The sequence below is a fragment of the Canis lupus genome, chromosome 33 (genome assembly GCF_048164855.1).
Source record: "Canis lupus baileyi chromosome 33, mCanLup2.hap1, whole genome shotgun sequence".
Taxonomy (NCBI): domain Eukaryota; kingdom Metazoa; phylum Chordata; class Mammalia; order Carnivora; family Canidae; genus Canis; species Canis lupus.
Window position 1 is genome coordinate 4,393,215 of NC_132870.1, and position 26,112 is coordinate 4,419,326.

At 38.4% G+C, this 26,112-nt stretch overlaps 1 pseudogene; it reads left to right on the forward strand.

Annotated features, from left to right (window-relative positions):
• The first annotated feature begins 22,239 nt into the window (after window positions 1–22,239).
• On the forward strand, window positions 22,240–23,245 carry LOC140623619 (L-lactate dehydrogenase B chain-like; annotated as a pseudogene).
• Window positions 23,246–26,112: the final 2,867 nt, after the last annotated feature.

Sequence of the window (26,112 nt, forward strand, 5' to 3'; positions counted from 1 at the left end):
ACCAAAATGAACAAACACATAAACACTTATTTACAAGGGCTAGAACCAATTTGGGAAAGTAGCCTCAAGACAGTGAGTTTTAGGGGTGCCTGGATGGTGCAGTCAGTCAAGTTCTGACTTGATTTAAGCTCCAGTCACCATCTCCGGTCACAAGATCAAGCCCCAAGTCAAGCTCTTCGCTCAGTACCGAGTTTACTGAGTTTCTCTCTCTTTCTCTCTGTCCTTCCCCACTGTGTGCTCTCTCTTTCTCTTTCTCTCAAATCGATTTTTAAAAAACCAACAATAGTGAGTTTTAAGTAGGGAAACCTTAGGATATTTTCTCATCCACAGTGTTCTAAAGTTCCTTTAATCTGAAGACTTAGGGATATGGCAGGAAAAAAGAGAAAAAAGATAAAAAGAGGGAAGTCATATCAGTTTCACATTCTAACCTTTACCAAGCTCAGATTCCCCCCTTTATGATAGCACTAAGAGGGGGGTAAGATTTACTATAAAGCTACAATAATCAAGATACTGTGGTATTGGTAAAAAAAAAAAATAGACAGATCAATGGAACAGAATAGAGAGTACAGAAATAGACCCTTATAAATAGAAGGAAGACAAAAGGCAATACATGGAACAAAGATACTCTCTTTAATAAATGGTGCTGAGCTTTCCAACCAGGGCCTGCAGAATGGCTCCCACAAAGAAAGGTGGCAAGAAAAAAGCCATTCTGCCACCAAAGCAGTACTGACCAGGGAATACACCATCAACATTCACAAGCACATCCATGGAGTGGTTTCAAGAAGCGTGCCCTTCAGGCATTCAAAGAGATCCAGAAATTTGCCATGAAGGAGATGGGAACTCCAGATGTGTGCAATGACACCATGCTCAACAAAGCTATCTGGGCCAAAGGAATGAGGAACATTCCATACTGTATCCATGTGCAGTTGTCCAGAAAATTAACGAGGATAAAGATTCACCAAACAAGCTCTGTGTGTTGGCTACCTATGTACTTGCCACCATTTCAGAATTCTACAGTTATTGTGGAATAGAACTAACCACTGATTATCAAACCAATGTATAAAACTACAAAAAAAATGATGCTGAGACAATTGGACATCCACATGAAAAAAAATGAATCTAGACACAGAACATACACACTTCACAAAAATTAACTCAAAATGGATCTTAAATATAATGTAACATCTAAAACTATAGACATTGTTTAGAAGTCCAATCCATTGTTTAGAAGACAATTTAGGAGAAAATCCACATGGCCTTGGGTGGGGCAAGGACTTTTTAGATACAACACCAAAGGCACAATCCGTGAAAGAAATAACTGATAAGCAGGACTTTATTAAAATTAAAAGCTTGAGCTCCAGAATAGGCAATGCCAAGGCAATGAAAAGAAAAGCCACAGAGTGAGCTGGACTGATTTTGTTCACATTACACCTTTACCACTCACTAGTTTTGTAAACTAGAGCACAGTGTTTTTTAAAAATTCTCAGTTTCCTCATCTTTAAAAGGCAGATAATAATGGCACCTACCTCAGAGGGTCATTGTGAATAATAAGGCAACACATGGAAAGCGCTGTAAAAAATGCCCAGAACACAGTAAATGTTCAACAAGTGTAGCTGGGGTTATTACTATTTAGAATATTAGGTCATCACAGTAATCACTAGATTCCTTAAATTATTAGTATTTAGAATTTATGCCAACTCCTGAATAACTACAGACCCAATAATTAGAAAAACTCTTACTAGAGATGCCCAATATATTTGTCAGTGATATTGAATGTTACTATCTCACTAAGAATGTGCTAAGGAAAATTCAGCAAAACAAGTCTTTTAACAACTTTTGCAAATGTGCTGCAAAAACCCAGAAAAAAAATCTAACCACATTTTGTACTTGATTTAATGTATCTATTTTAGAATATCTAGGCACCATCGTAGAGGCAGGACCTCCATTTAAAATACTAGGAGCAGTGCCGGGTTTGGTGGGGAACTCAAAAGCCCATGTGTTAGATGTGTTTCCATACATTTCACAGAGAGCTGACCCCTCAGATCTCAGCATGTGTGCATAACTGTCACAGATACCTGAAAGTAAACAAAGTGGATAACTAGTCCCGCCTATTGAACCAACATAAAAGTTCCGATCAAAAAGATCTCCTCATCAGATGTTCATATATTAAAAAGTTTACCACATCCCATAATGTGTTGACATGTTTACCATGATTTGCTAAGAGGCAGGACAGACTTTTTTCCACTAAACAGGAGGCTTCCTATAAGGTTGTAGCAGTTCAAACAGGTGAGGGACAAACGTGATTACAATCAACAAGAAATTTAGGCTAAATCGGCATCTTCTCCTACCCCCGCCCCATGAAATATCTCACAGTAAATTGCCAAAATGGTGAACTTAAGAAAAATACTCACAGCCCAGTGACACTCACATTTTCAAGCTGTTATCAACAACTAGTCAGACTCCCAATAATATTCCCTTGCTTTGTGTGATTCGAAAATGGAAGAACTTGAGCACTTTCCTTTTTCCCATCATATGATGCTGTCATCTTATAGTAGGTTGAGGCAGAAAAAGGGAATTCATGACACGAAATATGATGTAGCTGGTACTATAGAAAAATAAATGGACCACAGGTAAGAGAATATGGCTTTGCCATTTAAAAAATGAAAACAAGGATCCCTGGGTGACTCAGTGGTTTAGGGCCTGCCTTCGGCCCAGGGCGCCATCCTGACATCCCAGGATCCAGTCCCACATCGGGCTCCCTGCATGGAGCCTGTTTCTCCCTCTGCCTGTGTCTCTGCCTCTCTCTGTGTCTCTCATGAATAAATAAATAAATCTTTTAAAAAATAAAAATAAAAAATGAAAACAGGGCAGCCGGGGTGGCTCAGAAGTTTAGCTCCGCATTTGGCCCAGGGTGTGATCCTGGAGACTCAGGATGGAGTCCTGTGTCAGGCACCTTGAGGGGAGCCTGCTTCTCCCTCTGCCTGTGTCTCTGCCTCTCTCTCTCTGTGTCTCTCATGAATAAATATATAAAATCTTTTTTAAAAATGACAACAAATTGTCTTTCACATGCAAGTAGGACTTTCCATGAATTTTTCACACATACTGCCTCTTACAATCTTCCCCATGATCTTAAGGAAGGTGAACCTATAAGATTAATCTCTGGGAAAAAAAAAAATATCTTAAAGCTAACACTCCTGATGATCCTAAGAACAAAGAATCTGAAATCTCAAGGAACATTATGTATGGTCAAATAATCTTCATCAAGCCTGGTAATTGCATTACCTTTGTTAAAGTATTTATATAAAATCTTTCCCTATTTAAGGAGCATGACCCTCTCAGGCAACATGTCAGGTTTGCTAAAATGTAACCTTTGTTTTTCTATAAATGATTTTCACTTAACTCTCAAGTTTGTTTTATTGGAAAATTTAGTCTTCCTAATTCAAGGTTGCTCAGTCACTCCCAGATATGCCTCAATCTCTTTGGATTTAAAAATCTATTATTTCATTGTTTTCCTTTTTTCCCTCTTCCTAAGGATAATCTAAATTCTATGAGGCTTACATTACGTCTCTAGACAGGCCAGGAATATCTATGAAATGTGCATCCTCAGTCTTCACGTGACCAGCGATGACGGTTTTGTTCACTCAATCTTTGGGGAAACTTGGAACACTTGATGCTGCCCTGTCCTTGACAAGCCTGTCCTGTTGTAGCCTCCCGATATTAGCAGATAAGCTATTTGCCCTTTTGGGGATTACTGACTTACATTTTGCTCTTGCCTCTCCCACTAGCATGCCATGGGGCTCTGAGTGGTTGTCCTTGAACCTAGTGATCAAATATCTTTACCAGCATTGCCAATCTACCTCTCAGGTATGATGCTGGACTTGGGGCTTCTCTAAACTTCGCAATTTGGAAATTGAAACTTATGGAATTCCACTATGGTCCCATCTGCTCTGTGATCCCCATAGATTTGATCAGACTTTTGCCTTCCCTCTGAGGTTTAAACTCCCCAAAATATAAGGAAGTAGGGCCCTTTCTGGTCACCACTACAGCTTACTAATATGTCATCTCAGATTTCCATCTTCCCACCAGCTGATCACACTTACATCTCCTTCAAATGACAAAAAAAAAAAAAAACCCAGATTCTACATCATTCTGTAGTTTTGACAACTCTACACACTAGTATTTAGCACAGAGTAACCACTAAATGCAAGTAGCTACCAAGCCTAAGGAAGTTAGACCAAAAAAAAAATGTATGCACCTTAGAGTTTTGGCTGAATGAGTGATTTTCATTGAAATTATTTGATTACAAGGTTAGAAAGTAGGGTAGGCTGAATAATGGGCCCCCAAAATATCCAGGTCATAAGCCCCGGAACTCGTGACTATTAACTTATATGTAAAGAGCAACTTTTGCTCAGGATTATAATATAATAAATATGTGATGTTTTAAACCACTAAACTTATGATGATTTGTTACAGCAGCAATGAGAAAATTAATAAAGAGGCTATGAAACAAAAATCATTGAAAAATAATTTGATAATTTATCACAAAGGTAAACATACATTTACTATATGGTCCAACAAATCTACTGCTAGGTACTTGCTTAAGAGAAATGAAAAAATAGTCTTTTACAAAAGTATTCATAGCATCTTTAACAATAGCGAAACACTAATAACAGCCATTCAACAGCTAAATGTATAAACAACATGATGATGTATCCATATAAAGAAATACTACAACATAGCCATAAAAAGAAATGAACTGCTAATACAACAACATGGATGAATGACTAAAACATTGTGCTGGATGAAGTCTGAAACAAGAAAGTACATCCTATATAATTCCACTTTCTTAAGTTCTATATAAAGCAAAATTGGGGGGTGGCCAAGATGGCAGAAGAGTAGGGTCCCCAAATCACCTCTCACCACTAACTTACCTAGATAATATTCAAATCCTGAAAACCCATGAATTCGGCCTGAGATTTAAAGAGATAACAGCTGGAACGCTACAGAGAGAAGAGTTTGCACTTCTAACAAGTACAACTTGTTTTTAGCCACTCTGCACTGAGCAAAATGACTAGAAAGAAGAACTCACCACAAAAGAAAGAATCAGAAACAGTACTCTCTGCCACAGAGTTACAGAATTTGGATTACAATTCGATGTCAGAAAGCCAATTCAGAAGCACGATTAAAAAGCTACTGGTGGCTCTGGAAAAAAAGCATAAAAGATTCAAGAGACTTCATGACTGCAGAATTTAGATCTAATCAGGTCAAAATTTAAAATCAATAAAATGAGATGCAATCCAAACTGGAAATCCTAACGACGAGGGTTAATGAGGTAGAAGAAAGACTGAGCAACATAGAAGACAAGTTGATGGCAAGGAAGGAAGCTAAGGAAAAAAGAGAAAAACAATTAAAAGACCATGAGGAAAAGTTAAAGGAAATAAATGACAGCCTCAGAAGGAAAAATCTACTTTTAGTTGGGGTTCCAGAGGGCGCCAAAAGGGATAGAGGACCAGAAAGTGTATTTGAACAAATCAAAGCTGAGAACTTGCCTAACTTGGGGAGGGAAACAGGCATTCAGATCCAGGACATAGACCCCCCCAAAAAAAAAATCCATAAAAACCATTCAACATCTCAACATTTAATTGTGAAACTTGCAAATTCCAAACATAAAGAGAAAATCCTTAAAGCAGGAAGAGACAAGAGATCCCTAACTTATATGGGGAAAAGTACTAGATTAACAGCAGACCTCTCCACAGACACCTGGCAGGCCAGAAAGGGCTGGCAGGATATATTCAGGGTCCTAAATGAGAAGAACATGCAGCCAAGAATACTTTATCCAACAAGGCTCCCACTCAGAATAGAAGGAGAGATAAAGAGCTTCCAAAATAGGCAGAAACTGAAAGAATATGTGACCACCAAACCAGCTCTGCAAGAGATATTAACGGGGACTCTGTAAAAGAAAGAGAAAATCCAAAGAAACAATCCACAGAAAGAGGGACTGAATAGGTATTATGATGACACTAAATTCATATCTTTCCATAGTAACTCTGAACATGAATGGGCTTAATGACCCCATCAAAAGGCCCAGCGTTCCAGACTGGATAAAAAAGCAAGACCCATCTATTTGCTGTCTACAAGAGACTCAATTTGACCTAAGGACACCTACAGCCTGAAAATAAAAGGTTGGAAAACCATTTACCATTCAATCGGTCCTCAAAAAAAAAAAGCAGGGGTAGCAATCCTCATATCAGATAAATTAAAGTTTATCCCAAAGACTGTAGTAAGAGATGCAGAGTGGCACTATATCATACTTAAAGGATCTATCCAACAAGAGGACCTAACAATCATGAATATTTATGCTCCTAATGTGGCAGCTGCCAAGTATATCAATTAATTAATAACCAAAGTGAAGACATACTTAGATAATAATACATTTATACTGGGAGACTTCAGGGCAGCCCCGGTGGCGCAGCGGTTTAGTGCCGCCTGCAGCCCAGGGTGTGGTCCTGGCGAACCGGGGTCGAGTCCCATGTTGGGCTCCCTGAATGGAGCCTGCTTCTCCCTCTGCCTGTGCCTCTGCCTCTCTCTGTGTCTCTCACGAATAAATAAATAAATCTTAAAAAAAAAAAAAAAGATTATACTGGGAGACTTCAACACTGTGCTTTCTGTAAAAGACAGGTCTTCTAAGCACAACATCTCAAGAAACAAGAGCTTTAAATGATACACTGGACCAAATGGATTTCACAGATATTTACAGAACTTTACATCCAAACACAACCGAATACATATTCTTCTCAAGTGCACATGGAACTTTCTCCAGAATAGACCACATACTGGGTCACAAATCAGGTCTTAACAGATACCAAAAGATTGGGATTCTCTCTTGCATATTTTCAGACCATAATGCTTTGAAACTGGAACTCATCACAAGAAGAAATTTGGAAGAAACTCAAACACATGGGGGCATCCTGCTAAAAGATGAAAGCGTCACCAGGAAATTGGAGAAGAATTAAAAAGATTCATGGAAACTAATGAGGATGAAGATACAACCATTCAAAATCTTGGGAATACAGCAAAATCAGTCCTGAGAGGGAAATACATCACAATACAAGCATTCCTCAAAAAACTGGAAAAAAAAAACTGAAATACATAAGCAAACCTTGCATATAAAGGAACTGGAGAAAGAACAGCAAATAAAACATACACCCAGCAGAAGAAGAATGCTAACAAAGATCCAAGCAGAACTCAATGAAATAGAGACCAGAAGAACTGTGGAACAGATCAACAAAACGAAGAGTTGGTTCTTTGAAAGAATTAATAAGATAGATAAACCATTAGCCAGCCTTATTAAAAACAAAAGAGAAAAGACTCTAATTAATAAAGTCACAAATGAAAAAGGAGAGATCCCCACCGATACCAAGGAAATACAAACAATTTTAAAAACATATTATGAGCAGCTATACACCATTGAATTAGGCAATCTAGAAGAAATGGATGCATTTCTGGAAAACCACATGCTACCAAAACTGGAACACGAAGAAATAGAAAACATGAATAGGCCAATAACCAGGGAGGAAATTGAAGCATTCATCAAAACCTTCCAAGACACAAAAGTCCAGGGCCAGATGACTTCCCAGGGGAATTCTATCAAACGTTTAAAGAAGAAACAATACTTATTCTACTAAAGCTGTTCCGAAAGACAGAAAGGGATGGAATACTTCCAAACTCATTCTATGAGGCCTGCATCACCTTAACTCCAAAACCAGACAAAGACCCCACCAAAGGGGAGAATTATAGACCAAAATCCCTGATGAACACAGATGCAAAAATTCTCACCAAGATACTAGCCAATAGGATCCAACAGTACATTAAGAAGATTATTCACCATGACCAAGTGGGATTTATCCCTGGGATGCAAGGCTGGTTCAACACTCATAAAGCAATCAATGTGATAGATCGTATCAACAAGAGAAAAAACAAGAACCATATGATCCTCTTAATAGATGCAGAGAAAGCATTTGACAAAAGACAGCATCCATTCCTGATCAAAACTCTTCAGAGTGTAGGGATAGAGGGAACATTCCTCAGCATCTTAAAAGCCATCTATGAAAAGCCCACAGAAAATATCATTCTCAGTGGGGAAACACTGGGAGCCTTTCCCCTAAGAAAGGCTTAGGGGAACTCTAACCACTGCTATTCAACATAGTACTAGAAGTCCTAGCCTCAGCAATCAGAAAACAAAAAGAAATAAAAGGCATTCAAATTGACAAAGAAGAAGTCAAACTCTCCCTCTTCACAGATGACATGATACTGTACATAGAAAACCCAAAAGACTCCACCCCAAGATTGCTAGAACTCACAGCAATTTGGCAGTGTGGCAGGATACAAAATCAATGCCCAGAAATCAGTGACATTTCTATACACTAACAATGAGACTGAAGAAAGAGAAACTAAGGAGTCAATCCCATTTACAATTGCACCCAAAAGTATAAGATACCTAAGAATAAAGCTAACGAAGGAGGTAAAGAATCTATACCCTAAAACCTACAGAACACTTCTGAAAGAAATTGAGGAAGACACAAAGATATGGAAAAAACTCTGCATGCTCATGGACTGGAAGAATAAATATTGTGAAGATCTCTATGGTACCCAGGGCAATCTACATATTCAATGCAATCCCTGTCAAAATACCATGAACTTTCTTTAGAGAGTTGGAACAAATCATCTTAAGATTTGTGTGGAATCAGAAAAGACCCTGAATAGCCAGAGGAATATTGAAAAAGAAAACCAGAGCCGGGGGCATCTCAATGCCAGATTTCAGGTTGTACTACAAAGCTGTGGTCATCAAGACAGTGTGGTACTGGCACAAAAACAGACACAGAGAGTAATGGAACAGGATACAGAATCCAGAAATGGGCCCTCAACTCTATGGTCAACTAATATTCAACAAAGTAGGAAAGACTATCCACTGGAAAAAGGACAGTCTCTTTAATAAATGGTGCTGGGAAAATTGGACAGCCACATGCAGAGAAATGAAACTGGACCATTCTCATACCATACACAAAGATAAACTCAAAAGGGATGAAAGATCTAAATATGCAACAAGAATCCATCAAAATCCTAGAGGAGAACACAAGCAACACCCTTTTTGACCTTGGCCAAAGTCACTTTTTGTAAGATACATCTATGAAGGCAAGGTAAACAAAAGCAAAAATGAATTATTGGGACTTAATCAGGATAAAAATCTTCAGCACAGCAAAAGAAACAGTCAACAAAACTAAAACACAAGCTACAGAATAGGAGAAGATATTTGTAAATGATGTATCAGATAAAGGGCTAGTATCCAAGAGCTATAAAAAACTTATGAAACTCAACAGCAAAGAAACAAACAATCCAATAATGAAATGGGCAAAAGACATGAACAGAAATCTCACAGAGGAAGACGTAGACATGGCCAACATGCACATGAGAAAATGCTCCACATCACTGGCCATAGGGAAATACAAATCAAAACCACAATGAGATACCACCTCACACCAGTGAGAATGGGGAAAATTAACAAGGCAGGAAACAATAAATGTTGTAAAGGATGTGGAAAAAGGGGAACCCTCTTGCACTGCTGGTGGGAATGTGAACTGGTGCAGCCACTCTGGAAAACAGTGTGGAGGTTCCTCAGAGAGTTGAAAATAGACCTGCCCTACGACCCAGCAATTGCACTGCTGGGGATTTACCCCAAAGATACAGAGGCAGTGAAACACTGGGACACCTGCACCCCAATGTTTCTAGCAGCAATGTCCACAGTAGCCAAACTGTGGAGGGAGCCCCAGTGTCCATCGGCAGATGAATGGATAAAGAAGATGTGGTCTATGTATACAATGGAATATTCCTCAGCCATTAGAAACGACAAATACGCACCATTTGCTTCAAGGTGGATGGACCTGGAGGGTATTATGCTGAGTGAAGTAAGTCAATCCAAGAAGCACAAACATTATATGGTCCCTTTCATTTGGGGAATATAAAAAGAGTGAAAGGGAATTCAGAGGAAAGGAGAGAAAATGAGCGGGAAATATCAGAGAGGGAGACAGAACATGAGAGACTCCTAACTCTGGGAAACGAACAAGGGGTAGTGGAAAGGGAGGTAGGTGGGAGGTTGGAGTGACTGGGTGACGTGCACTGAGGGTGGCACTTGATGGAATGAGCACTGGGTTATATGCTATATGTTGAAAATTGAACTCCAATAATAATTTTTTAAAAAGTAAAATTTATCTATAGTGACAGATGTCAAATCAGTGATTGCCTAGGTATGTGGCAGCTTTGACTGTAAGGTAGCGAAAAGTGGGTGAAGGAAATGTTTTACATTTTGATTGTGGTGGTGGATTTATGGGTGTTTAAATGTAATAAACTGTTTTAAATTATCCTGGCAAACGAGTGGCTATATTCAAAACTTTAAAAAATGTGAGTCTAGATTAGAGCCCTAAATCCATGTGGATTCTAAATTTTCCATACAATCTCCAGAAAATAGCCCTGAGATATTGCAGGAATAAATTATAAGTGATATAATTGCAAATCTTTAGATACCACTCAAAATATAAAAATCACAAAAGGGTTACTGCTTTAAAGAGTATCCCTTTTTTTTTGAGGGAGAGATATTGTTCCTTTAAGGAAGCCTTATATTTTAAGTTGAACCATGTGAAATTACCCTCTGTGTTGGTTAAAAAACTTGAATATCTGCAATTTCATATGATTTCACCTAATAAAAAGCTATTTTTTCAACCAGCTTCACTTCATAGCCAAGTGTTAAAAAAAATAACTGAGTAAGATATTCACTCTTTTCTTACAAAGTAAAAAAAATATATATTCTTGAGTGAATATTCTCTTTCAACGTACACTTTAAAAATAACAATAGAATGATTGTTATTGTTTTATTCTCTGTCAATTGAATTTCAAATACGGTATATATTTGTAAAAGTACTTTTTCATACAGAATGCTGTTGGTTTTAAACATCCTGCATATATTTACATTCCAAATCAGTGTCACTTTCATCATATGTTACCATAGTGGAGTGTTTCTTCTGTAATGCATTTTTTAAAAAAAAGAGCAAAAGCAGGATATTCTTAAGCAACAGACTTAACAAGCTGCTCTGCAAGCTTACATGCATGTGTTTGATTACTTCAGGTGTCCATAATTATCTAAAAGGCAAACTAGAGATAAGCAATTTCAATCCAATTCAGGTCATTCCTTTAAGTCTTCACTTTAGTTATGGTTACTGGTTAAAGTAATGGTCTTGTTACTTTCAGAAACTGTTCTATGAGTAATTTGGGATGATTGGGATAAGATCATACTGTCCACTTGGGATGAGGAGAGTTCTGAGGGAAACCTGAAACACTTTCATCTTTTCTTCTTGCTTTCTCCATCAATTTGGCTAAAAATAATAAAATTTAGATGGACTATCTCAATCGTTTTGGAAGAACATATACTGAAAGCATAGTCCTAGTAAGTTTTTTCCTTTGCATGGAAGGGGCTTAAATAAATTGGAATTAGAAAAAAAAAAAGAAGAAATGCTGTAAAAGAAGAACACAGAATGGTTTATTTTATTAAAATGGAGGGTCTGGGGCTGGGAGAAAAGTCCTATTCAATCTGCTTTTCATTACAGAGTGATACCTAAATCACTGAAAATGAAACAAAGAGAAATAGTACTATCACCAGAATATGTATTCCCCACCCTCCGGATATTTAGGACGTATCCAAAAATACATTCTCTTTCATTCTTAAACTCACAAAAAATATTAAAATGTCATTAGTGTTTTGACCTTAAATTTTTTTCTGAAAGATTTCTATCTTTGGGAACCCTAGTTAGTATTTCATAAAATTTTCAGAATGTTTCTCCACGAAGCAATGAATTCCTTTCTCTCACGTATCAAGCCACCCCTAATCTTCTTGTTCCCGTCACTTAATTGTTCTTCTTTTCCCAGTAAGCTCAAACTCCCAAATCCTCTAAAAACCCAAATTAACAGAAGTAAGACACAGTTCTTCAGTATGTTTTTATATTTTTGCTGGTGTAGCCAAGTCCACATATAATCCAATGACTGAAAATAACTATGTTTGGGGACAAGGAGACATATTCCAAATACTTCTTTTCTGAAGTGAAAATAAAACCCTCTTGAATTGTTTGTTTCTCCTCAAACAGTCATACTTTTAACCTTCTGTTTGCCAGATGGTACAACTGAATATCCACTTAATATGAACGTGATACCTAGATAGGTTAGTTTGAGTCGTATCAGGAAGAAAAATAGGAATGTCATTTCTCTGTTTTCAAAAAAAGTATGTTCTTTATTTTCTCCTCATTTGTCTGACTCTGAGACAGTGAATACTGATTATAAAAGACACATTGGTGCACCCAACTTCAGTCCATTTCATCCATCTGGGTAGAGAAAGTATGACAGGCGTGCGTGGGTGTGGATGTGTGTTGTGAGAATGTATAAGCAGGAATGCAGGCTTGAGAGAGCGAGAAAGTGAGAGCGAGAAAATGGACTGTGAAAATGTAAGTCTACCCCAAATCCTGATTAACAAGTCTGCTATTTAATCTTCATTTATCTTAACTCATTTTGTAGTCAGGGCACATGGGCATCATTTTTCTCAAGGAAGCTTTCTCTGATTAGAAATACAGAACCAATGAAACTGTGGGCTATTATTTTAAATGCTTCCCTGGTTCTTGTCTTTGGAAGCCTGTCAGTAAATACAGATACAAATGGAAAGGTCCTAAGTCTAATAACTGAAACAAAGTATAGAAGTCAAATGGTCACACCGGTAATGGGGACTGATAAACCCAGAGCTGCAAACTTTCTATACAGTGCTTAGCTGCAGACTCTAATACTAGTCTTGAACGAAACATACTTTCATTAACTTTGCCTTTTGAGTTCTTTTCCCTCCTAAACTCCCGCTGTTAGCCCTATTTGGCTTTGCCCCTTGAGTTATCTTTCATCTTCCACTTATTTTCTCTAACTTCTCACCTTCTAATATTCTTTTCTTCTTAAATTTCTATTATCACTTATGTCAGCTACTATGACTTCTCTTATTTTTATTTTTATAAACTTTAAGGTTTCTTTTTCTCTACAAATGTACATTTCTTAAAAGCTTAGTATTAATGGACAATTTAATTATTTTTATGAAGTATATTATATTGCAAGACCCTCCTTCCATTCGCATTTTTCTCATTTAGGGAAAGTACATGGACCTGATAAGCTTAGAAAGATACCGAGAGAAAAATGGCCAGCAACCCTGGATGGTGGTAACAGTAACTGCTACTATATTTTAGTATTTGTGGGTGATTTTAACAAAATGCTTTACATTAATCTTATTTGATTCTCACAGCTAAATATTATTATAGTCCCGTTTCATGAAGAAAGAACCAAGACTTAGAAAAGTTAAGCCCCTTACTCAAAAGACACACAGGTAACAAGTGGAAGTACAGGGCTGGAATCCAGGCCATCTCTCTGCAAATCCCAGATTCTTTTCAACATAAAACCCAGGCTAAGCAGAACAAGTCTTAAAAGTAAAAGTGTATCACATACACAAGTTAAATTAAAGGGGATTCCTGTGAAATAGATGCTTCTATTTATTGCCTTTACTTTGGAAAGCTTACATAGTAAGTTATGTTTCATTAATTTCATCTCCCCCTTAGTTTAGATGTCAGCTGACCCAGAGTTCAAATCAGGTCTGGTGCCTGTTTGGGAAAGTAAGTTTTGTAGGACAAATAGTCTCACCTAACTTTTCATGTATTGTCAAGGGCTGTCTTTGTGTTATGACAGCAGGGCTGAGTAATTGCAACAAGTACCACATGATCCGTAAGGCCTAATATGTTTCTTATCTGGACCTTTTCAAAAAATATTTGTTGACCCCACCATAGAACATTTTTTACTATTGTTCACCCTTAAAAATCTAATAGACAGGGGCACCTGGATGGCTCAGTGGTTGAACATCTGCTTGGCTCAGGTCGTCATCCTGGGGTCCTCAGATCTGGTCCTGCATTAGGCTCCCCATAGGGAGCCTGCTTCTCTCTCTGCCTATGTCTCTGCCTCTCTCTATGTGTCTCTCATGGATAAATAAATTAAATCTTTAAAAAAAATCTAGTAGACAAATGAGAATAGATTGTAGCTAGCAAAGTATAACTTTCCTAGAAGTAGACTGTGTCTATGCCGGGCTATCAAATTAACCATTCTAAAATTGTCTTCAAATATTACCAAGTGCGAGTCACACTGTAGTTGACTCAGGATACTCTTAATTAGGTATTGAAAATCAACCGTATGGAAACAATTAAGGTTGTGGTCCAGTATTGGTTTTTTTTTTTTTTGATCCAGTATTTTTAAACATATAAATCCAAATCATAAAGAAATTCCTGAGTTTTCAGATTGTTTCCACAGAGATTTTGCTAATATTGACTGGTCTCCCCCAGATGAGAATTCATTGATTTTCTTAAAAAAGAAAAATGTTGAGAAATGTTTCTGTTTTACAAAGATTAAATCTGTTAGATGTTCACTGCCTTGTCTCAATAATAACTAAACAATATGATGTGACAGATGTTTGAGAAACTCGTGTACTAATTATACATATCCATTTTTAACTTCACAACTCATGAAACTATTGGTCCTGAGGAGCAGCCTTTTTTTTTCCTGCCTCTGATGGATACCAAAGAATAGGTAATGAGGATGCATATATACGTTCTGATATTCTCCTTAAAGCTAGAAATAAATCCACAATTAGCATTTCCCTTTAAATAACAACTTAAATGCAAGCCACATGAGTTTATTAAATTCTTTTTGGAAATTCTACTTTCATCAGGAACCCTGTCTCCAAGAAATAAGTTTCATAAATCCACTCTCTGTTGAATCTATCAATTAAAATGGCTTTGCTTTTTTGTCTTTGTTTTGCCTCTTTTAAGAGAATTAGCCAGTTTTAACATACAGAATATTTTGGAGGTTTTGGCTCTATTCTCTCAAACTTTGACATCCTATTTTAGGTTTATATCTTTTAGACTATATCACATGGTAGTCTTGCCATTCTTCTCAGTTGTTTCAGATGTTTTACCCTATATTGCTTTTATTTTTATTATGTTCTTGAATATAGTGATCAGAACTATGAATAAGAGGTATATCTGCACAATGATTTTCTGTAAGAAAAGGATACTATGTTTTGTTTTCTTCTTTCGCCTTTCTAGTGATTGCCAGAATTTTATCAGTCTCTAATGGACTCATCTTTGTCTTCAGAGAAGAGTCTACAATGATCCTGGAGTTATAATGAACAACTTCAAGCCCATTTACTTTGCAAGTATACTCTGGACTGTTTTCTTCCTACCTGTGCTGGTTCGTTATCTTATCTTTGTCCTTTCTGAGGTTCATATATCAATTTTCTGTCCAATCCGCACAGCTTCATGAGATCCTCCAGCAGCTTATCCCAATTAGCTCAGTATTTCATTAACCAGAACTTAAGGTCACTGGAAAACTCTGAAATGTCGTAGTGAACACTTTCTTTCCCACATATTTATTAAGATGCTAATAAGATCAGCCTCCGAACTCATCCCTAATGCTAAGTGGCTAAATAGATCACTAAAGTAAAGCAATTTATGGAGAAGAATTAAACCCTACATTTGTTATCGCAGTACAAAAGATGGTTTTGAATCAATGTTATTTAGAAGACAGATGAATGAAATCAATGGGTGTAGAAAGTGAAACAATAATTAAGGAGACCTTTAACTATTTATAGTAAGATCCAAAGGTAGTGGGCAGAATAGGTACTTTGTTGTTCTTTAACAAAAGACAAAGAAGGGGAATTCTCCGTGTGTGAACTGGAGATTCCCTTATGCATAAACCACCACCCGTACACCACACATAAATGTTATGATTTCTTAATGCTAAGGGCCAATTTTGAACACAATCAATTGAATATCCATGATCAGGAGGAGGGGCAAGATGGCTGAAGAGTAAGAGTCTTCAACTCACTTGGCCCCACAAACTTACCTAGATAACTTTCAAAACATCCTGAACACCTATGAATTCAACCTGAGACTTAAAGAGAGAACAGCTGGAATGCTATAGAGAGAAACGTTTTTGCTTCTAACAAGGTAGGAAGGTGGAAAAATAAATAAATAAATAAATAAATAAATAAATAAATAAATAAATATAAGAATAAAGTAGGAGAGGGGCACCATGAGTAGCAGAGCTAAAGCAGAGTGGTGAGAGCCTCTGGGGCAGGAAAGCCCAGCCCTGGAGAAGTGGGAACTCTAAAAATCCAAGCCGGTTTTCCTGGATGGAAAAGTGCTTAGTAGGGAAATTAGGCAAAATCCCAGGAGGGGCTGTGAAGCCTCAAGAATCCCAGAGTCACTATTAGAGGAGGTGTGCCCAGGGGAAAGCTTACCTCAAACCACAGTCCGATATTGGTAAAGGGCTGGAGCGCTGCAGCCCTCAGGGCATTTGGGAGAAGCCGGTCGGTTAGGTGGGCCAGCTCTGGATGAAGGTGGCTGTGCTCATTCCCTTGGGGAGAGGTGGCCCCCAGGAGTCCGAGTCCAGCAACACAGGGCTGAGGATCCCTGGGCAAGCAGACACACCCTACCATTCTGCACTCCCCCTGGGACAGGTGGAAGCAGGGAAGGCACAGGACAGTGATAACTCTCCTGCCGCCAGGCACCCTCAAGATCCCTGCAGATCAGTGCACCCACGCCTTCCTCCAGGTGCATCTGGGCCAGTGCAGACTGGGAGACTGTGGTTAGTTACTCATGGGGAGCTGACTCAAGAGCTGTAAATCTGGCCCCCACCATTGTTGTTATTCCTCTTTGTTTCACTTTGTGCCTGGGAGAGGCAGGGCCTCCGGGGAACAAAAAGGCCTCACAGGATAAACAGCCCCCACTGAGCCCGGCAGGGGGCAGGGCAGCTCCCCCAGGTGCACACACCTGAGAGTCAGCACAAAAGGCCCCTCCCCCAGAAGACCAGCTGGAAGAATAAGGGAAGAGCAAGTTCTTGACCAACCAGCACTAGAAAGCTCCAGGACTGAGGGAAACAGTATATAGAACTAAAGGGTCCCTTTTTAAAATTTGTTTTTTCCTTTTCCCATTACAACTCATTTTTATATCAGACTAAAATTTTCCAACATTTTTTCTCTTAACTACAATATTTTACCAGCTCTTCATTTTTAAGCATTTTCCTTTTTGACTTTCATATTTCTACAATTACATGTCTTAGATATATTTTTCACTTCTAGATTCCCTTCAACATATTCCATTAATTTGGGGAGATATACAAGATATGGGTATTTCTTTTCTCTTTTTTGTTTTTTCTGCCTTGTTTTGTTCTACAATAGTGGAGGTTAATACTTTCTAAAACACGACCAATATACACCTAAAACCAAGTGGAACACAGTGTTGGTTAATTCTGTGAGATTATATACTCTCTTCCTTCCCATTCTACCCCCCTCCTTTGTCTTGTTTATGTTTTGGTGGTCAGTGTTGGGGCTTTCTACAAGTATTGCTGGTTTATATAAATTTGAGCATCTTCTAACATACAGAACTTAATACACTCAGAACCAAGAGGATCACCCTCTAGGACCACACAGGTAGACTACATTCTCTTTCCACTACCACTTCTTCACCACCACTATCTCTCAGTCTCCCCCAGTTATGTTTCTTTTATCTCTTATTTTCTTTTACTTTTTTATTCTTCATCGGGGTTTTTGGCCTTTTATTTTTTACTGCTTTATTTTAAAATTGTTTTTCATTTTAGTGGTCCTTTTTAAAATTTTTTTTCTGTTATTCTTTTTCATTTTCTGGTTTCTGACCTCATTGGAATCATCTAGGGTGTATTTTACTTAGGTTGTGGTTGATATTTTTGACTCAGCCCACTCATACAGCCACTCTGCACTGAACAAAATAACTAGAAGGAAGAATTCACCACAAAAGAAAGAACCAGAAACAGTACTCTATGCCACAGAGTTGCAGAATATGGATTTCAATTCGATGTCAGAAAGCCAATTCAGAAGTATAATTATCAAGCTACTGGTGGCTCTGGAAAAAGGCATAAATGACACTAGAGACTCCAATACTGCAGAATTGAGATCTAATCAGGCCGAAATTAAAAATCAATTAAATGAGATGCAATCCAAACTGGATGTTCTAACTGCTAGAGTTAATGAGATGGAAGAAAGAGTGAGTGACACAGAAAACAAGTTGATGGTAAGAAAGGAAGCTGAGGATAAAAGAGAAAAGCAATTAGGAGACCATGAGGTAAGGCTTAGAGAAATAAATGATAGCTTGAGAAGGAAGAATCTATGTAAAACTGGAGTTCCAGAAGAGGCCAAGAGGGAGAGAGAGGACCACAAAGTATGTTTGAACAAATCATATCTGAGAACTTTCCTAATTTGGGGAGGGAAACAGTCCTCTCTATCCAAGTGATAGAGAGGACCTCCCAAAAAAATCAATAAAAACCATTTAGCACCTCGACATTTAGTAGTGAAACTTGCAAATTCCAAAGATAAAGAGAAAGGTCTTAAAGCAGCAAGAGACAAGAGATTCTTAACTTATATGAGGAGAAATAGCAGACCTCTCCACAGAGACCTGGCAGGCCAGAAAGGGCTGGCAGGATATATTCAGGGTACTAAACAAGAAGAACATGCAGCCAAGAATACTTTATCCAGCAAGGCTGCCATTCAGAATAGGAGAGATAAAGAGCTTCCAGGATAGACAGAAACTGAAAAAATATGTGACCGACTCTGCAAGAAACATTAAGGAGGACCCTGTAAAAGAAAGAGGATGCCCAAAAAATAATCCACAGAAATAGGGACTAAATAGGTATTACAATGAAACTAAATTCATATCTTTCAATAGTTACTCTGAACATGAATGGGCTAAGTGATCCCATCAAAAGATGCATGGTATCAGACTGGATAAAATCCCATCTATTTGCTGTCTACAAGAGACGCTTTTTATTCCTGAGGATACCTCAAGCCTGAAAATGAAGGCATGGAGGACCATTTACAATTCAAATGGTCCTCAAAAGAAAGCTGAGGTAGTAATCCTCATACAAGATAAATTAAGGGTCTATCCAACAAGAAGACATAACAATAATGAATACTTATGCCCCTACTGTGGATGTGGGAGCTGCCAAGTATATCAATCAATTAATAACCAAAGTAAATAGATACTTAGATAATAGTACTCTAATAGTAGGAGACTTCAACACGGCACTTTCTGCAAATGACAGATTTTCTAAGCAGAACATCACCAAAGAAACAGGGCCTGAAGTGATACACTGGACCAAATATATTTCACAGATATATACAGAACTTTCCATCCATGCAACTGAATACACATTCTTCTCAAGTGCACGTGGAACTTTCTCCAGAATAGAATGCATATTGCATCACAAATCAGGTCTCAACCGATACCAAAAGTTTGGGATTGTCCCTGCATATTTTCAGACCACAATACTTTGAAACTGGAACTCAATCACAAGAGGAAATTTGGAAGAAACTCAAACACATGGAGGTTAAAGAGCATCCTACTAAAAGATGAATGGGTCAACCAGGAAATTAGAGAAGAATTAAAGAGGTTCATGGAAACTAATGAAAATGAAGATACAACCATTCAAAATCTTAGGGATGCAGCAAAAGTGGTCCTAAGAGGGAAACACATCGCAATACAAGCCTCCCTCAAAATATTGGAAAAAAAACTGAAATACTCAAGCTAACCTTGCACCCAAAGGAATCGGAGAAAGAAGACCAAGTAAAACCTACACTAGGCAGAAGAAGGGAGATAATAAAGATTCGAGCAGAACTCAATGAAAGAGAGACTAGAAGAACTGTAGAACAGATCAACAAAGCCAGGAGTTGGTTCTTTGAAAGAATTAATAAGATAGATAAGCCCTTAGCCAGCTTTATTAAAAAGAAAAAAGACTCAAATAAATAAAATCATGAAAAAAAGAGGAGTGATCACCACCAATACCAAGGAAATATAAATGATTTTAAAAACATATTATGAATAGCTGTATGCCAAAAAATTAGGCAATCTAGAAGAAATGAATGCATTTCTGGAAAACCACAAATTACCAAAACTGGAACAGGAAGAAATAGAAAACCTGAACAGGCCGATAACCAGTGAGAAAATTAAAGCAGTCATCAAAAACCTCCCAAGACACAAAAGTCCAGGGCCAGATAGCTTCCCAGAGGAATTCCATCAAACGTTTAAAGAAGAAATAATACCTATTCTACTAAAGCTGTTTCAAAAGATAGAAAGGGAGGGAATACTTCCAAACTCCTTTTATGAGGCCAGCATCACCTTAATTCCAAAACCAGACAGAGACCCCATCAAAGAGGAGAATTATAGACCAATATCCCTGATGAACACAGATGCAAAAATTCTCACCAAGATACTAGCCGATGGGATCCAATAATACATTAAGAAGATTATTCACCATGACCAAGTGGGATTTATCCCCGGGATGCAAGGCTGGTTCAATACTTGTAAAACAAATCAATGTGATAGATCACATCAACAAGAGAAAAAACAAGAACCCTATGATCCTCTCAATAGATGCAGAGAAAGCATTTGACCAAAGACAGCATCCATTCTTGATCAAAATGCTTCAGATTATAGGGATATAGCAAACGTTCCTCAATATCTTAAAAGCCATTTATTAAAAGCCCACAGAAAATATCATTCTCAATGGGGAAAAACTGAGAGCCTTTCCCCTAAGATCAGAAACATGACAGGGATGTCCACGCTCACCACTGCTATTCAACATAATACTAGAAGTCCTAGCCTCAGCAATCAGACAACAAAAAGATATAAAAGGCATTTAAATTGGTAAAGAAGAAGTCAAACTCTCCCTCTTCACAGATGACATGTTACTGTACATAGAAAACCCAAAAGACTCCACCCCAAGATTGCTAGAACTCATCCAGCAATTCGGCAGTGTGGCAGGATACAAAATCAATGCCCAGAAATCAGTGACATTTCTATACACTAACAATGAGACTGAAGAAAGAGAAACTAAGGAGTCAATCCCATTTACAATTGCACCCAAAAGCATAAGATACCTAGGAATAAACCTAACCAAAGAGGTAAAGGATCTATACCCTAAAACCTACAGAACACTTCTGAAAGAAATTGAGGAAGACACAAAGAGATGGAAAAACACTGCATGCTCATGGACTGGAAGAATAAATATTGTGAAGATCTCTATGGTACCCAGGACAATCTACACATTCAGTGCAATCCCTGTCAAAATACCATGGACTTTCTTCACAGAGTTGGAGCAAATAATCTTAAGACTTGTTTGAAATCAGGGCAGCCCCGGTGGTGCAGCCATGTAGTGCCGCCCGCAGCCCAGGGTGTGATCCTGGAGTCTTGGGATCGAGTGCCACGTCGGGCTCCCTTCATGGAGCCTGCTTCTCCCTCTGCCTCTCTCTCTTTCTCTCCCTCTCTCTCTGTCACTCATGAATAAATAAAATCTTTTAAAATAATCTTTAAAAAAAAACATTTGTGTGAAATCAGAGAGACCTGAATAGCCAGAGGAATATTGAAAAAGAAAACCAGAGCCGGGGGCATCACAATGCCGGATTTGAAGCTGTATTACAAAGCTGTGGTCATCAAGACAGTGTGGTACTGGCACAGAAACAGACACATAGATCAATGGAACAGAATAGAGAACCCACCCAGAACAGGCCCTCAACTCTATTTTCAGCTGATATTTGACAAAGCAGGAAAGAATATCCACTGGAAAAAGGACAGTCTTTTGAATAAATGTTGGGAAAATTGGACAGCCACGTGCAGAAGAATGAAACTAGACCATTCTCTTACACCATACACAAAGATAAACTCAAAATGGATGAAAGATCTAAATGTGAGACAAGAATCCTTCAAAATCCTAGAGGAGAACACAGGCAACACCTTTTTTGAACTTGGCCACAGTAACTTCTTGCAAGATGCATCTATGAAGGCAAGGGAGACAAAAGCAAAAAAGAACTATTGGGACTTAAGCAGGATAAAAAGCTTCTGCACAGCAAAAGAAACAGTCAACAAAACTAAAAGACAACCTACAGAATGGGAGAAGATATTTGCAAATGACGTATCAGATAAAGGGCTAGTATCCAAGATCTATAAAGAACTTATGAGGCAGATTCTGCGCCAGAGGAGATGCACGCAGCTAACATTGTCTTCTTCACAGGACTCTTAAAGCCAGTTGTCACATGGCACAATGGCGACTCTTACAGTAAAACTGATTGCACCAGTTGCAGAAGAAGAGGCAGCGATCCCAAACAATAATATCACTGTAGTGTGTGTTGGAGAAGTTGGTATGGCATGTGTCATCTGCATTCTGGGACAGTCTCTGGCTGATGAACTTGCCCTTGTGGATGTTTTAGAAGATAAACTCAAAGGAGAAATGATGGATCTACAGCATGGGAGCTTATTTCTTCAGACACCTAAAATTGTGGCAGATAAAGATTACTCTGTGACTGCCAATTCTAAGATTGTGGTGGTGACTGCAGGAGTCTGCCAGCAGGAGAGAGAGAGCTGCCTCAATCTGGTGCAAAGGAATGTTAATGTTTTCAAATTCATTATTTCTCAGATAGTCAAGTACAGTCCTGGTTGTATCATAATTGTGGTCTCCAACCCAGTGGATATTCTTACATTGGTTACCCGGAAACTAAATGGACTACCCAAGCACCGTGTGAATAGAAGTGGGTGTAATCTGGATTCTGCTAGATTTTGCTATCTTATGAATGAAAAACTCGGCATTCATCCCAGCAGCTGCCATGGATGGATTTTGGGAGAACATGGCGACTCAAATGTGGCTGTGTGGAGTGGAGTGAATGTGGCAGATGTTTCTCTTCGGGAACTGAATTCAGAAATGAGAACAGAAAACAACAGTGAAAATTGGAAGGAAGTGCATAAGATGGTTGTTGAAAGTACCTAAGAAGTCATCAAGCTAAAATGATATACCAACTGAGCTATTGGATTCAAGTGTGGCTGATCTCATTGAATCCATGTTGAAAAATCTCTCCAGGATTTATCCAGTGTCAACAATGGTGAATGGCATGTATGGTATCGAGAATGAAGTTTTCCTGAGTCTTCCATGTATCCTGACCACTTGGGGCTTAACCAGTGTGATCAACCAGAATCTGAAGAATGATGAGGTTACCCAGCTCAAGAAAAGGGCAGATACCTTGTAGGACATCCAGAAAGACCTAAAAGATCTGTGACTTCTGGCTTCTAGGCTGTAGAAATGTAAAACTATGATGTGATTAACTGTGAGCCTTTAACTTTTCATCCACTATACATGGATCACAGTTTGCTTTTATTTTCCTAAATATGTGAATCCAGGCTCACAGAATCAAAGCCCAAGCTTGGCTTAATACTTACAATATAAGCCTTGAACAAATAAAAGTAACTATTATAGTGTGAAAAAAAAAAAGAACTTATGAAACTCAACACCCAAGAAACAAACAATCCAATCATGAAATGGGCAGAAGACATGAGCAGAAATTTCACCAAAGAAGACATAGACATGGCCAACAAGCACATGACAAAATGCTCCGCGTTGCTTGCCATCAGGGAAATACAAATCAAAACCACAATGAGATACCACCTCACACCAGTGAGAATGGGGAAAATTAACAAGACAGGAAACTACAAATGTTGGAGAGGATGTGGAGAAAGGGGAACCTGTTGGTGGGAATGTGAACTGGTGCAGCCACTCTGGAAAACAGTGTGGAGTTTCCTCAAACAGTTAAAAATAGAGCTAACCTACGACCCAACAATTGCACGACTGGGTATTTACCCCAAAGATACAGATGCAGTGAAATGCCGGGACACTTGCACCCCAATGATCATAGCAGCAATGTCCACAATAGCCAAACTGTGAAGGAGCCTCGGTGTCCATCGAAAGAAGGAAGATGTGGTCTATATATACAATGGAATATTACTCAGCCATCAGAAAGGACCAATATCCACCATTTGCTTCAACGTGGATGGAACTGGAAGGGTTTATGCTGAGTGAAGTAAATCAATCGGAGAAGGACAATCATCATATGGTTTTACTCATATGGGTAATATAAGAAATAGTGAAAGGAATTAAAAGGAAAAGGAGGGAAAATGAGTGGGACAAATTAGAGAGGAAGACAAACCATGCGAGACTCCTAACTCTGGAAAATGAACAAAGGGTAGTGGAAGGGGATGTGGGTTGGGAGATGGGGTAACTGGGTGACGGGCCTTGAGGAGGGCACTTCATGGAATGAACACTCAGTGTTATACTATATGTTGGCAAATTGAACTTCAATAAAGAAAATAATTAAAAAATAAAAAACAGAAGTTTCCACAATTAGGGTGGGGATAAAAGAATATCCATGATCATGATGGAAAAGAAACTAAAACATTTTAATAAGATCGTATTTGATGCCAGAGGATAACAAAGGAAAATATACAAAGAAAAAAAATCTCAGTGTAGAGAATCTGGACTGTAAATAATGATTTTTGTTTCTGGAGCTTAAGTTGCTCATCCTATCCAGAATGACTGGCTTCCAAGAGAGAGATTCTCTTCAGCACCTACCACTCAATAACCCAAACTTTCAGATTTAGTTCCCTCCCTGGAGACAGCCCTCTTTCCCTGTCAATAGCACCATTCTAGAGGGTACCTACCTTGTGACCTATGAATCCCTGACTTAACTCTCATGAAGTAAGTCACAGCAGGACAATCACCATCATGAAATCACGGGACAATCCCAACTTTTGTACCAGAGCTACACATATACAAAACTCAAGGAGGAGCAATTTTCTTATAAGGACCAATTTAAGTAACTGTCAATTGATGATACTTACAAGTCAATAAGAACACACAATTATTACTCAAGTAAATAACATTTTTAACTCGAAGTCAGTGAAACATAACGGAAGTCTTGACTAGGTCATTAGAGAGATAGAGATAGCTAGACAAAGATACAGATGTATCTGACTGCTCTGGAATTTGGAAGGACTCAAAGCTAGTTAATTTTCATTTGTGAAAAATCAAACAATTGTTTAGCCATATCAGGTCGATAGCTAAAGTGCTTATTGATGGGATTAAGGTAGTGAATGGTTGCTCTCATTCAACTATTTTCTGAACACTTGAAGCCGACACTTTTGGAGCCCAGTGCTACATCTCCTCCGTTCATTTCGGCTTAAGCTGCTGTTGTGGCAGACAGATCTGGAACAAGATCCACATCTCCCCACCCTCCTCAAGTCCCTGCCGTATCACTCCACCTTGCCTCATTCTGCTTGTGCAGAGGAAGCCCAGAAGTTGGGGGGGGGGGTAATTCTCCCAAGGGTGACCCTCATCAATTGAGGAGAAAATTTCACATGACAAATGACCTGGCCTGGAGGAACAATTCTGAGTGCCTTCTATATGGCTCCTCAGAGGACTCACTGTAGAATGAAGCTCCAGTTACACACAACAGAAACCAAATTAATAGTATACCCTTTATAGGTTTTCCTTCCCTCTCACACTTTCCTAACTTCTAACCACACCTCCATCCTCACTCCAGCCAAAGAAACTAGCAGCACCCACAGGGCTTGTCTCAGCCTTTCTCAGGGAACCCACATTAGCATAGTATCTGTATATGAAGATGATTGTCATTAAACAGTCCATTTTAATACCTGAAAAAAGGGCAATTTGTCATAATAACAATTAGTAAAGTTAACCACAGGCAACATGACTGTTATTAACCAAGAAAAGAAAAATATCTTTTGTCCATTAAGAATGGTTTTGTGAGAAAGCAAAATCATAGAAGAATGACTAAAGGTACATCACAGTTCTATCAAAGTTGTGGGGATGTATACCTGACTTGGGAAAAAAGATGCAAATCTAACTGTAGATGTGATATTTGTGGAAGAGGAACTAAATTCATGAAAAAGTCCCAAAACATTTATAGTCATTGGCATTTCTAAGTAAGTATAAACAAAAAGGAAAAGCCTGCCAGGAAATTTCTGTGATTTAAAGGTAGGACAATGTCGAGTTAGGAATAATAGAGAACATCTTTCTTTTCATAACCATATTTTGTATTAATTAGGAGAAACACAAAGAGGAATCAAGCAG